This window comes from Tenrec ecaudatus, chromosome 1, assembly GCF_050624435.1.
Source record: "Tenrec ecaudatus isolate mTenEca1 chromosome 1, mTenEca1.hap1, whole genome shotgun sequence".
Lineage (NCBI taxonomy): Eukaryota > Metazoa > Chordata > Mammalia > Afrosoricida > Tenrecidae > Tenrec > Tenrec ecaudatus.
This window is the reverse complement of record NC_134530.1, coordinates 131,360,815-131,375,879: the sequence shown is the minus strand read 5'-3', so window position 1 is coordinate 131,375,879 and position 15,065 is coordinate 131,360,815.

Genomic DNA, 15,065 nt, shown 5'->3' with positions numbered 1-15,065 from the left:
GGCTTTCTGTCAGACGTTTAGAACTTTGTCAACCATTTTCCTTAAGCAGTCTGGGTTCTGAGAAATCCAAATGGCGTTTTGAAAATATACATTAATTACATTTATTTTCACCATTTTAAACAGGAATAAGCAAAGGCTACAACAACAAAAAATAATCAAAACTTTAAATTTCCATATTCTTTCCAGAAAACAACCCAGTGAACTGCATGGACATATCTGACTTCTGGATAGCCAAAGAAAAAACACTATGCTGAGGGAGAGGTCAAACAAACACCTACTCTCCATCATTATGATTTGTTTCTCCAGTACTCTACTCTGGGTACCATAATGAGTTAGTCTAGGTAGACTAGAGAAAACAAATCCACAGAAACTCATACATGTATAAGACAGTTTTATATAAGGGTAAGTGTACATTTAAGGAAGCATCCCAACCCAGTGTTGTCTAAGTCGGTAAGTCTAACATTAGCCCTTATGTCAGACACCAATCTATAAAGTGCTGCTCAACCTCACAATACACACTCAATGATGCCAAATACAGGAGGAAAGCTGAATCAGTGAGTGTGTAGCATCTCAGCACTGGCAGTGGTCTCCACATGGCTTCATCCAGCACCCAGGGCTGTGTCAAAGTAGGTCCATGTGGCTTCTCCTCAAGGATGTCTCGCAGGAAGTGAGCCTTGTCAGTTGAGGCAGAGGACAAGCTAAGGCAGCCACACACTAATCTGACCATCAGAGAACAAGAGACAAGAAAGGCGAGGCTCCCTGAGCCATTTATGTCTCTGCCCTTCAATTAATCCCACTTGTGTTCATTGGCCAGGTTGGCATAATAAACCTTAACTATCACAATATCTAACTCAAAAAACCCAAAATATTTGTATGAGGAAAACCATAGAACACTATTACAAAAACCAAGACTCACCTCCACAAATGGAAGAATATCTCATGTTTGTGAATCAGAAGACTTACTATAGTAAAGATGTCAGTCCTGCCCAAGACACTATTAAATTTAATTATATACTGATGTAAATACCAACATCTTTCTTCAAAGTATTGGAAAAGCTGACTACCAGCTTCATATGGAAATAGAAGAAACCCAGAATTATCAGAGAGCACCTCAAAAGAAGGACAAAGTCGGAGGGCTTGCTTCACCTGACATTAGCACCTATTATACAGCCACAGCGGTCAAAACAGTGTGGTATTGGTATAATGACAGATATTCAGACCAATGGAAAAAAAGTGAAAACTCAGAAATGAAACCATCAGCATACAGACATCTGATCTTTGATAAGGGCCCCCAAAATAGCAAATGGGAAGCAGATGCTGCAAAAAAAAAAAAAAGATAACTACCCTCAGAAAAACGAAGCAAGACCCTTACCTCAATTCATGCACAAGAATAAGTTAAAGTGGATCAAAGACTTCTAGGTAAAGCCTCTAACTATTAGGGTCATCAGTGAGGGAATTGGGACAAACCTAAGAACTTTGGTGAAGGGAATACATAGGCTATCAGAAATAGGGAAGGACAAAAACACAGAAGAGGCACAAATTTACAAGTGGGATATACTGAAGATAAAACACCTGTGTCCATCAAAAGCATTGACCAAGAGAGTAATAAGAAATCCCACAGAACGGGAAAACATCTTTAGCAAGGACACATTAGACCAGTGGTTCTCACCCTGTGAGTCGTGACCCCTTTCGGGGTTGAAGGACCCTTTCACAGGGATCCCTCAATTCAAAATAGTAGCAAAATGACAGTTATGAAATAACAATGAAAGTAATTTTATGGTTGGGATCACCATAGCATGAGGTGTAAAGGGTCACAGCATTAGGAAGGTTGAGAACCACTACATTAGACAAAGACTTTATTACTAAAATATACACTACTCTGCTAACCTACTATAAGAAACAAAACAAGTAGCCAATTGAGGAAGTGGGTAAAGGGCCTGAACAGAAATTTCACAAGAGTGGAAATCCAAATGGAGAATAAACATATAAGAAAATGTTTCTGATCATTAGCCATAAGGGAAATGCAAATTAAAACAACTAAGATCCCACTTAACACCTTCAAAGATATCCCAATTCAAAAAATTAGAAAGCAACAAATGTTGGAGGGGATGTGGTGAGATAGGAACTCTCATTTAGTGCTGGTGGACTTGTAGGTATGTAGGTATGTACAGCCGTTATGGAAATAGATTTGGCGATCCCTAAAACAATTGCATATATTTGTTTTAAGGCCTCACCACTAAATGCATACATTCTTGGAGCAAGGCCTAGGCATCCTGGCAGGGGTCAGGCCCAACCCAGGGATGCATATGGCAGCAAACTAAAAAGGAAGGGGAAATAATTTTTTAAAAAGAGGACACGGATAGTTGGGTAATGGGGCACTAACCCACCCATGGGGAGTGTACTGCTTATGTCTCCACAGGAAAGGGAGAGAGGGACCAGATCTCAACCTGGCATGCCAAGACTTGAAGACAACATACCAGCTTGAAGCAGCAAACTATTAAAGAGGCCTGTGGGGCTGGCCCCAATCCCAGCTATGTTGAGACCCTCCCCAGAAGATTGCACTACAGAGGACAGCACTGAACGTACAGCCCGGGGAGAATGGCCAGTCTACCCAGACCACATGGGAGCAAACTAAGGGGAGAGAGAGCGAGAAAGAGCAGCCCAGGCACAGAGAAGGCCGTAGGCTCGGCCCCACCATGAGACACGACATCCCCTCACTGACCCACGGGGCTTGTAGGGGACAGCAATGGAGACACTGTGAGGGAACTGTGCTTGGTCTGACCACCCCATGATGGGTGAATCACAAAGGGAGCGTAACAGAGCAGCAAAGCAACGACATCCCCAAGGAATCCAGAAAATAGACTTCAGACTCAGAGAGCAGGCTTGACACCTCATCAGACACAAATGGAAAACATACATAAGGGTCAGCAGACAGGCATGGAACTATTTATGGTCTTCTTCTTCATCTTCCATGTCTATCTATATATGCTAAGCAAGATAAACAATCCTGAGGAGAAGACTTCGGGATTGATGGTTCTGAGGGAACAGGAGAAAGAGTGAGGTGGAGGAAAGGGAGGAGGAGCCAACAAACCCAAGGACAAAGGAACAAGAGATCTAACATCGATGGCAAGGAGGATGTAGAACACCTGGGGGGTTGATCAAGTGAAATGTAGCTGAAAGAAATTACTGAGAGCCAAAGAAAGGCCAAACATGATAGGAGGCAAAAGGCATTTATAGAGGTATAAATGTAGTCATGTATATATATATATAAATATATTATTATGTAACAATAGAGTTATGTGTGTATATATATTTTTATGTTAAATATCAGGTTAGCAGACAGACATTGGGCCTCTACTCAAGTCCTCCCAAAATGCAAGAACACTTTGTTTTAGTAACCTGGCATCCGGTAATGCTCACCTTCCCACAACATTACTGAAGACAAAATGGGTGCTTAAGTAAATGTGGTGTTTCTGATGGTGCCCGGCTATTACAAGATACAGTGTCTGGGATCTTAAAGGTTTAAAGTTAAACAAGCGACAATCTATCAGGGAAGCAACAAAGCCCACATGGAAGAAGCACACCAGCCTGTGTGAACATGAGGTGTTAATGGGAGCAGGTATCGGGCATCCAAAGACCCCAAACAAATAATAATGTAGATGCAAACAAGGGAGGTGGGAGTGGAGTCCCAAACACCATCTGCAGACAATTAGACATCAGAAGGGTCACAAGGAAGGAATGAGCCACCAGGGTATAGCACCAACAAAACACACTGGTACAGATAAGAGCGCTCAGCACATGGAAACCAGGACAGAGAAACACCCCAGGAACAATAATGGAGTAGTGGTACCATGAAGGTTGGGGAAAGGTGGGGGAGAAAAGGAAGAAAGGGGAAACTGATCGCAATGATTGAAATATACCACCCCCAACCCTGAGGGGGACAAACAATAGAAATCTGGGTGAAGGGAGATAGTGAGCGGTATAAGACATGAGCATAATAATCATGAATAATTTATCAAGGGTTCATCAAGGTGGAAGGGAGGGAAAAAAGAGGAGCTGGTTCCAAGGGCTCAAGTAGAAAGAAAACGTTTTGAAAATCATGATGGTAACATATGTACAAATGTGTTTGAAACAACTGATGCATGGATTGTGTGGTAATCACCTACTCTGATATCAATTTAAGGATTAAGAGTGTAGGTGTGGAATTTGGGCTGTTAATTTGGAGATAGACAGTGAGACTTCTGTGGGCATGGCCTTCTCCTAAGAATTCTGGGAAATCTGGTACTTCCTCCTTGGAGACAGAAGACACCTCTCTCTCTCTCTGCCACTCCCTGGGAGACATTGCAGAACACAAGCCACATGGATGCAACCAGATCTCTGACTCTAGAAAAGCCACAGAGAGACCCCTGCCAGCACAGAGATGCTTACAATGCCACTGGACCCAAAGAATTTCTACCCACTGGTTTGTGATTGTTCTGCATTTGGCTTCATTGCATGTGTTTTGTGAGTCTGAAGAGGACTTTATAGATTGATATCAGACATATGGGCTAATATTGGATTTATGGACTTGATCTGGACTGGGCTGGGATGTTTTCTCAATGTTTAATTGCTCTTGTATATAAACCTCTGCCTTATACACATGTGCGTGTTTATGAATTTGTTTCTCTAGTCTACCCAAACTAACACAGATTGTTATAAGAGCTATAAGAGACCACCATAAAATGATTTATTTACAAAATGCAGGAAACTCAGAGAAGCAGTTTTGGCTGGGATTTGGAAAAAATATTAGAATACAGGGGACATAGGGGCCTGACAACCAGATGGTTTGAAGAGGGTGCAATAAATACTTAAAAATATCACCCCCCAACTGGACTATTTAAAGACTTTGTATAACTCAGGGAAAGAAAGAAAAACTACCAACAACAAAAAACTGACATCTTTTCCTATTACTACCATGTTCTTAATAGTCAAAGGCTCTGTTCTTAGGATTGAAAGCACATTCTAGTATTTTGACCTATAACTTAGATTCTTTAAGGCTGGCTAAAATTCCTATTCATTATTTACTTCATCAAACGTTTATTGTGAACTATACATAATAATTTTTCAATAAGAAAATGTCTTCCAACTTCCCAATATACACATATGCATGTGCTCTATAATCCATACATTTTCTAGCTAAAGAATTATTCAAAAACAATACAGTTCACTTGCTCACAGGTCCATGAATGTATCAAGACAAGATTTATATCAAGTATAAAAAGTGATTAATTTATTTGTTACTTCAAGAGCTTTGTAAGATTGTTACCCAAATTCTTGTGTAAAAGTCAATAATGCCCTCCATGAAAGACATCGTCTTTAATTTCTATTGACTACCCTTTTGGGTTAGATTTTTAATATGTACTTGAGTAGCAAGATATTAAATTGGAAGTTTCACTTAAGACACCAAGATACCATAAATGAACACGTCCCAAGGAGATGTGAACATGTCCCATGCACATACCTGAAAATGAAATAGTTGAAAAGAGATTTAATGACTTTATATACTCCCCTACACCAAGCATACATACAGTCATGTTTTTGTTAACTAAAAGAGGATTAGTGAAAAGGTTCATTCTTTGAAGACAGCCATCAAGGTGCTGTGAGTGTCACATGTAGTGTGGGAGGCAGCAGTTACTGAGACACAAGGAATCTAAAAGAAAGAATCTGTGCTTTCACTGAGGTGGCAGGCAATGAAAGAAATATTCGTGGGCTACACTACTGTGGCTACTGTCAGGAGAATGGCTTGTGATCACCAAAACAGATACAAATCACACACAGGGTGGCTGTAATGACATTCTTTTTTTTTTGGCTGCGGTGGGGGGTGAGCAGAGGGGTGTGTGTTTCAGCGCTGGCCGGCCACACCCACCTCCTTCCTTGCCCTCACCCTTGGCCCGCCCCGCCCCCAGCCAGGGAAGGGACCCCTCACCTGCGGGAGGAGCAGGCGTCCACCACCACGTGGACCTGCAGGCCGCGGTCCAGGAGGTCCACGGCTGTGTTCTAGGGGCAGAGGGAAGTCAGAGACAGACCTGGCAGGGAAGAGGGTGTCGGGTCAGAGATAGTGAATTCCAGGTCAGAAGTAAGGACCCAAGATGGGGATGGAGAGGAGGGAGGCTTGGAATCAGAGCAGTGTAATGACATTCTTAAAAATAATTTTATTAAGGGCTCATACACTCTTTTTATCATCCGTACAAATTTGTGTCCAGCACATTTGTACATATGCTGCCATCATCATTCTCAAAACACCCACTCTCCACCTGAGCCCCTGGCATCAGCTCATTTTCTCCTCCCTCCCTGTTCCCCCCTCCCCCTGCACCCTTGATAATTTATGAATAATTATTATTTTATCATATCTTACACCATCTGACGTCTTCCTCACCCACTTCTTGGCTGTCCGTCCTCCAGGGAGGGGGTTCCATGTAGACCTTGTTTCCCGTTTCCCATTTCTCCCTCACCCTCTCTCCAACTTCCCAACATTTTAATCAAGCAGAGAAGAGACAGGCAAGGTCAGCTTAAATAGCAGGTTCCAGTTCCCAACAACCAATGAGGCAATTTCTGTAGCCAATACAAGGTAGATGTTCTGTATGCACCCTTCCTGTGCTGCAAGTGAAAGGCATCATTCCCTCCTCACCTGGAAGAGGTTTAGTAATGGGATTGATCAAGTGCCATATGACACCACATACATATACAGGGCAAGGAGATATTCATTGGGTCAAAAATGGGGATGTAGTCACTCTGATAAGAATAAGCCTGGACAGAAGGAAGCTCAGTTCCTAGCCTTCATTATCAGAAAATATACCATACCTCAGACTTCTAATTAGCCAATCTCAATAAAAGGCACATGGTCAAATGACAAGATCATCTTCTGGACAGCTACATTCTACTGGTTGTGTGGATCAAGATTAATGACTATAGCTCATGTGAGTGAGAGTCAGCTTGGAAACTATAAATTTTGGCTGTCAAGGATTGTTTTAGGGGAAAAATAATCACAACAGGGTAGGGCCCATGAAGAACTGAAGAAAAGAATCTATTGACTAATTCTCAAATCACCCTCATTTGGGAAAATACAGTCATAGGTTGTACAGAATTCAGCAACGGCCTTTGGGAAACAAATATACCCAAGCCCCCTATACCATTTTAAAGTCATAACAGTAAAATAAGACCTGCTCAGTCCCTTTCTCAGCATCAAGCAACTAGAAAGGGAGGAGGGGTGAGAGGATAAAAGAGAATCCAAAGTACTGGTCTGCAAACAGCCCACATTGCTGCCAAGAAGTGCATCTCTACCTGTGAATGGAGTTGGAGGCTTTGATTATTACATGGTGCCGTGAGCATTTCTAATTAGTCAATGGAGACTCTGTTTGTGACTTAAAGTGACTGTAGGGCTTTTTATTACCTAAGAAAATCCTTTCGACTGCATGAGTTTTTATTCAGGGTCAGAGGAGAAATTTCTCCCCACTGAATAAATTTTATTACAATAGTGGGAGACAAAATAAAGTTACTTTTGATTATATCCCATGAGTCTTACTCATTGAACATATCAGTTAGACTTACTTTTTAAGGCAGACAGAATTGCTTAAGGGAATACATGATGGTGATTCTCAGTAACTTATAAACAGACACTAATTCATAAATTTGCTAATGGTTCTTTCCTATTAAACATTAACAGAAGGGGGAAAACATCTCTGTTTGGTCATTGGCTTTAATTTAGATATAGCCTTAGAGTTACAAGGAACATCTTGAGGACATACAAATGGCTCTAGACTTTATTAAATCCACACTCCAGTGAAACACTCTTGAAGTAGTGCCCTTTAGAAATGAAGGCTGCAATCATAATCTTATGAAATGTAGTGCTTTCCAAATCTGGCCAGCTTTCGTTGTGTCCCTCTCTACTACACCCCCTCCCCAATTCACTTCCCTGGCCTACATAGTTTTCTCACATCAAAAGTAAGTTTAAAGATAGTAACCCCATGAGTTTACTTTTAAAATATCTGATACTCATATTAATCATATGCTATCCCCCAAATAATTTCTTACTTATTGCATTCTTAAACAAATATAGATATGGCTTGGGGTTGTAATGCTAAAATAACTGGAACCTGTCCTCTGAGGATGACTAATCTAGGAGCTAAATACTTGGTTGATGCAAACAGTGAGGTGTTTGCCGACTAGCTGACTGCATGAATACTCATATGCACACGAATGTTCCTTAGAAGGCAGTCCTGGGTGTCTGCTTCTGAAAGCTCACAGCCTTGGAAATGCTAGGGAGTAGTCTGTGCTGCACACATGCATCACCATGGGTTGGAATCGCTCGATGACAACTCATAATAACTACAAAGCCCACAGAAAGACAGGATGGAAGCAGAGATGATGAACTCCATTTCAGAAGACCAGGAAAGGTGACAATTTGATCTGAGTCTTGAAAATTAAGTAATGGCTCATTATCACGACCCATTATATTGTCTCAAATAACAGGTAGTTAGCTTTTTGGAAGGACAAAACAGCATCATAAGAATGGAAGGCATGGGTTTTCTGAGATTTAGAAAACCTTTAAAAACCTATTATCACAAAATATGACTCTGGGTGATGGGTCCATGATAAGATTTCATCAGATTCAGATTCCATCATATCAGATGAGATTGCATTATGTTACATTTTTTGGGGGGTACTTTTTCTATATATGATACATGATGGAGAAACACTGAAGATTAGAAGAGATATATGAATGAAAGACGCTATGACTACATAACAACGTCCAACTATTTCTCTCATTCTCCCTGAAATAACACCTGTTCACATTACATCAAAATAACTAGACATTCTAGTGATGAAACATAGTAGCATCCACCTTAAGTCTAACTTAGAAAATATTCTTCCAGTTTCTGATGAAAATTAAGAAAAAAAGAGAAGAAAATAACTTGAGTATAAGCTCTTAAAAGGCAACACTGTGTAATATTTCTAGATCTCATTATGCTGAGGAAAATTACTAAATAAGAAGCAAAATTTCAGTACATGATAACAGTCTGCTTACATATATTTGTTTTTGTTTTAAATCATTTTATTGGAGCTCATACAACTCTTATCAAAATCTATACATACATCAAATGTGTAAAGCACCCTTCTACATTCATTGCCCTCATCATTCTCAAAATTTGCCTTCCACTTGGGTTCCTCGAATCAGCTCATTTTTCTTTTTTTCTGTTTAGATATTTTAATAGAATTATGTCCTATACTTGTGTCTCCTTGTATGGGTATCCTCTAATCTTGTGTCTCATAGCAGTTTTGTATGATGATTTGTACTTTAAATGGTCTCTTCAGTAGATTCAAAAGTATATGCTAACCAGGTTATCAAATTTACTATTCCTACTCTCTACTCTTAAGGAAAAACAAATTTGTCCTGAAAAAAAAAAATGGCCAGAGTGCTCCTTAGAGAGAAGGATATCATGCTAGGTAATGTAGAAGGGCAGAAAAAATAGGAAGGTCCTCAATGATGTCGACCAACACCTGGGCTCCAGAAGAGGAACAATCGTTACAGTAGTTTGCTCTATTGCGCATAGGGTTACTATGGATCAAAATTGATTTGATGGCACCTAACAATAACAATACTGTTTTTAAAAGGACTTATTCACATGGTTTTATGCATTAAGAATAATATTATAAATCTTTTGTGAATTTGTGAGAAGTCGCCAGAGAAAAATCTGAAAGAATTTTGAGGTTTTTGAAGATTTCCAAAATTGTGATTGTTTATTTAAGAACGTGAAGGACTTTTATGATCGCTACTTGGAAGGAAGAAGAGACTAGGACTTCCAAGAAGACGGTGATAGAGTCACACATACCAGAGGGACTCCACAGAATTCAGCCGGGAAAATTGCTTAGAGAGAAATTCAACGCTGCTGGAATGCAGGAGGAGCATCATAAAGTAAGCACAGACCCATGGGGTTTTGCGGGGCTGGGGGATTTTGGCTTACCTCAGTGGAGGCTGGCTGGGGCTTGATCTCGGCCCCAACACTGTCTATGCTGGAGCGAAGACCATTTGGAGCCTGTAGGGGGTCTTGATCCCAATACAGCCACAGTTTGCTCCTTCCTGCCTTAGGGCAGGGACTGGGCCCTTGCAGCTACACAGGCAGGAATCAGGGTTCATCTACATTGTTACTTTTGTTTCCATCTCTTCTCTCTATCCCCCCACAGTCTTGGAGGTCTGCACAAGGGCTTTTTATCAACACAGCCACAGCTTGCCACCACTACCTCTGGGCATGCACTAAACCCTTGCTGCACCAAGAGTGGAGATTGAAACTCAGCTACCTTGTTGCTTTTGTTTCCCTCTCCTCTTTATATCCCTGCACAGTCTTAGCAGGCTTACTTTTTTTCATTTTTTTCTCCTATTTGTCTCTTTTCTGTTCTCTCACACTCCAATGCGGAGCTCCAGACCACTCCTCCTAGCCTAGGGCATTTACACCTGCTCCACACACAGCTAGATGAGCTCCAGCCTGTGTAGTTTGCCCATAGCTGGGGACAGCCCTGGCGACCTCCACCAGGAGATACTCTGCCCACTTCTTACTGGGGAATTTCTGCCTTAAGCCTGAGGTCCAAGACAGCTCAGTGAACACTGGCCAACATTCCAAGCTGCTGCAGGAACCTTTGCTCTACCTCCTCAACACCAAAGCAGGAAACCCACCAACCTTCTGGGGCAATCCTCTGAGAGGGAAGCCACAGGAGGATAAAGTGCTAGGTTAATTCCACAATGAAACTAGCTGTAGGCAGTTCGATGAAGCATTCCTACAAGGCTCCCCAAGAGAGCCAATGCTATTTGACTCCCTGGAAAATGGCACTTGGCCCCTCTAAAACAATGCAACAAAAACAGCCATTAGCCCCAAGGATCTGAATGAAAAAACACAGAAGAAAGAAAAGGCAATGGCAGAAGGTGTGCTGAACATAACAATATGCATAGAAGAAGCAGACATTGAGCTGCCACAGAAAGAAATTTTCAGAAAGATGCTTGGAGTTATACAGGATATGAGGGAAGCAATAGAGAAAAAGGATGAAATGATAGAGGAAACAAAGGCCATACACCAAAGGGAAATACAGGAGTTTAGAGAGGAGATAACAAAAACCAGTAGCAGAAATACGGACCTTGAGAATCTACTGGAGGAAACAGAGAACCGCATCAGTGACTTAGAGGACAGTAAGCAGACTTTAACAAACGCGAACAAAAATCTAATAAGATCATCAGAGAAGCCGAAGAAACCTAAGAGCTTTGTCTGATGCTATGCAGCAGAACAACATTAGAAATATTGGCTTACCAGAGGAAGACACAAAAAAGAAGACATCTCCAACAATAGTGAGAGAATTCTTGGAGGAAAGCTTCCCCAGCTTAATGAATGAAAACCAGGCAACCCTTCAGGAGGCTGAAAGAACACCAGCAAGACTTAACCCCAAGAAGAAGTCACCAAGGCACATAATAGTTAAACTATCCAACTTTGAAGAAAAGGAGAAAATCATGAGTGCAGCTAGGAAAAAAACAAGCAATCGCAAATAAAGGTTCCCAAATAAGAATATGCTCAGACCTATAAGCAGAAACTATGAAGATGAGGAGACAGTTGAGTAACATATTCCAAAAATTGAAGGAAAACAATGTAAACTGAAGAATACCGTACCCAGCCAAATTATTGATCAAGATAGATAGAAAAGCAAGAGTCTTCCCAGAACACATTAGAAAAAACCCAGAATACATTAGAAGAAATCCAACCCTACAAAATATTCTTGCTGACCCAATATGGGCAGAAGAACAACACTCACCAAGAATAAATGAGACCGCCACATAGAACAAGCTCATCCAGAGGGCAGAAAAGAGGAAACAAACCCAAAATAACACTGGCTTAAGGATGGAACAAAGTCAGGAATGATACACACACACACACACACACACACACACACAACAAACAATTGGAGGATGAATAGCTCTCTACTTCGAAAGGAGTGCATAATGGCACAGAAAAGAGGTGAAATTAGGAAACTTCTAGAAACTGAGAATAAGCACATAACGTACCAAAACTTATGGGACAGCAAAGGCAGTCATCAGAGGAAGTTTCATAGCACTACATGCACACCTGAGAAAGGAAGAGAGACTCGTGATTGATATTCTGGCACAAAATTTACAACAACTAGAGCAAGTCAGCAGGGCAATCCTACTAATAGCAAAATAAAAGAAATTTTAAAAAATCAGGGTTGAGATTCAGGAGAGGGAAAATAAGAAAACTATGGGGAAAATTAAAGCTGCTAAAAGTTGGTTCTTTGAAAAGATAAACACAATTGACAGACTGCTGGCAAATCTAAACAAAGAAAAGAGGGAACAAATTTCAATAGCACGAATAAGGGATGAAAGAGAGAATATTTCAACAGACTCTAATGAAATCAAAAAGATAATTGCACAGTACTACAAAGAATTGTACTTCAATGAATTCAAAAATTTGGAAGAAAAGGATAAATTCTTGGAAAAACAATCCCTTCCTAGACTATCCTCAATGGAAGTAAAGAATCTCAACAGACCCACAGCAATAGAAGAAATACACAAGTTTATCAAGGGATTACCAAGAAAAAAAATCCGCTAGACCAGATGGCTTACTGGACAATTATACCTTTCATTTAGGGAAGAACTTACACAAACTCTTCCAGAACATAGAGAAAGATGTCAAACTAATTCCTTCTATGAAGCTTGTATAACTCTGATACCAAAACCGGGCAAGGATCCCACAAGAATCGAGAACTACAGACCACTATCCCTAATGAATATCTATGCAAAAATCCTTAACAAAATAATAGCCAACAGAATACAAAAGTATATAAAATGAATAATTCACCGTGACCAAGTGGGATTCATTCTAGAAATGCAGGGATGGCACAACATACGAAAGACCATTAATTATTCAGCACATTGACAAGAAAAACTATAACAACCACATGATAATATCGATAGATGCAGAAAAAGCATTCAACAACATCCAACATCAATTCCTGTTTAAGACACTTGAGAAGATAGGAATGGAAGGAAAATTCCTCAAGACAATACAAGCTATATATGCAAAACCAGCAGCCAACGTGGTAGAGAAAAGACTAACTCAATACCACCGACAAAGGGGATCAGGCGAGGATGCCCCTTGTTCCCACTCTTATTTAATATCATGCTGGAGGTTTTAGCTAACAGCATAAGGCAAAGAAAAGACATCAAAGATATTTGTCTGGCGAAGGAAGAGGTGAAACTATGGTTATTTGCAGATGATATGATTTTATATATGGAAAATCCCAAAAGTTCCACAAAAGCAGTACTGGAAGCAATAGAGGAGTTTGGGAGAGTGGCAGGATACAAAATCAAAAAACAGAAGTCCATCTGACTGTTATACACATCGGATAAGACCACAGAAGAGGAGATCAAAAAGGTGGTACCCTTCACAATAGACAAGCACAAATTGAAATATCTAGGATATACCTGAATAAAAGAACAAAAGATCTATATGGGCAAACCTAAAGAACACAGGAAACCAAGAGTGATCTCAACAAATTGAAAAATATCCCATGCTCATGGATTGGAAGACTCACTATAGTCAAGATGTCAGTTCTGCCAAAGACACTGTATAAGTTTAATGCAATCCCGATACAATTACCCTCATCTTTCTTCAAAGAAATGGAAAACTGATTACCAACTTCATATGGAAAGGGAAGAAGCTCAGAATTAGCAGAGAACTCCTCAAAAGAAGGACACAGTGGAAGGACTTGCTTTACCTGACTTTAACACATACTATACAGCCACAGTTGTCAAAACTGCATGGTATTGGTACAATGACAGATACTCACACCAATGGAAAAGAACTGAAAACCCAGAAATAAAATTATCAGTATACGGACAACTGATCTTTCATAAGGGTCCCAAAAATACCCAATGGGAAGTAGATGCCATCTTAAACAAGTGGTGCTGGAAAAAATGAATATTTACCTGCAGAAAAATGAAGCAAGACCCTTATCTCACTCCATGCACAAGAATAAACTCAAGGTGGATTACAGACCTTGAAGTTAAACCCCAAACTATTAGGGCCATCAATGAGGGAATTGGCTCCAACTTGAGAACTTTGGCACAAGGAATACACAGGCTATCAGAAATAGGAAAGGACACAAACACAGCGGGGGGCAAAAATTGACAAAGGGGATATACTGAAGCTACAATACCCGTGTACATTGAAAGAATTGACAAAGAGAGAAATAAGAGAGTCCACGGACTGGGAAGACATCTTTAGCAATGACACATCAGACAAAGGCCTTATTACTAAAATGTACATTATTTGATAGTTTGTAAAAAGAAAAAAAACTAATTGCCCAATGAGGAAATGGACAAAGGACCTGATCAGAAGTTTCACAGGGGCAAAAATCTGAATGGTCAACAACATATGAAAAAACGTTCCAGATCTTTAGCCATAAGAGAAATGCAAATTAAAACAACAATGAGGTACCACCTAACACCCCCATAGGTAGCCCAATTAAAAAAATCAGAAGGCAATAACTATTGGAGGGGCTGTGGGGAGACAGGAACTCTCATCCACGGCTGGTGGACCTGTAAGTACGTACAGCCCCTATGGAAATCAATCTGGCGGTACCTAAAACAGATGAAAATCGAGTTATCATATGACCCAGCAATCCCCCTACTGGGCATATACCCAGAAGAGACAAGAAACAAACCAGACATATGTGCTACAATGTTCATTGCGGCACAGTTCACAATTTCAAAGAGTTGGAAGCAACCCTAATTTCCATCAACTGACGATTAGATTAAAAAGTTGTTGTATATATCAGTACAATGGAGTAGTATGCATCGTTAAAAAGCAGTCATGAATGTGTGAAGCACATCGCTGCGTGGGAAGACCTGGAGAAAGTCATGCTAAGTGAAGTAAGTCAAGTACAAAAGGACAAGTACAACATGAGTCCACTGAGGTAAGTTAAAAACATGCAAAAGGTTCATAGGGAAAAAGCTACTCTATACAAACATT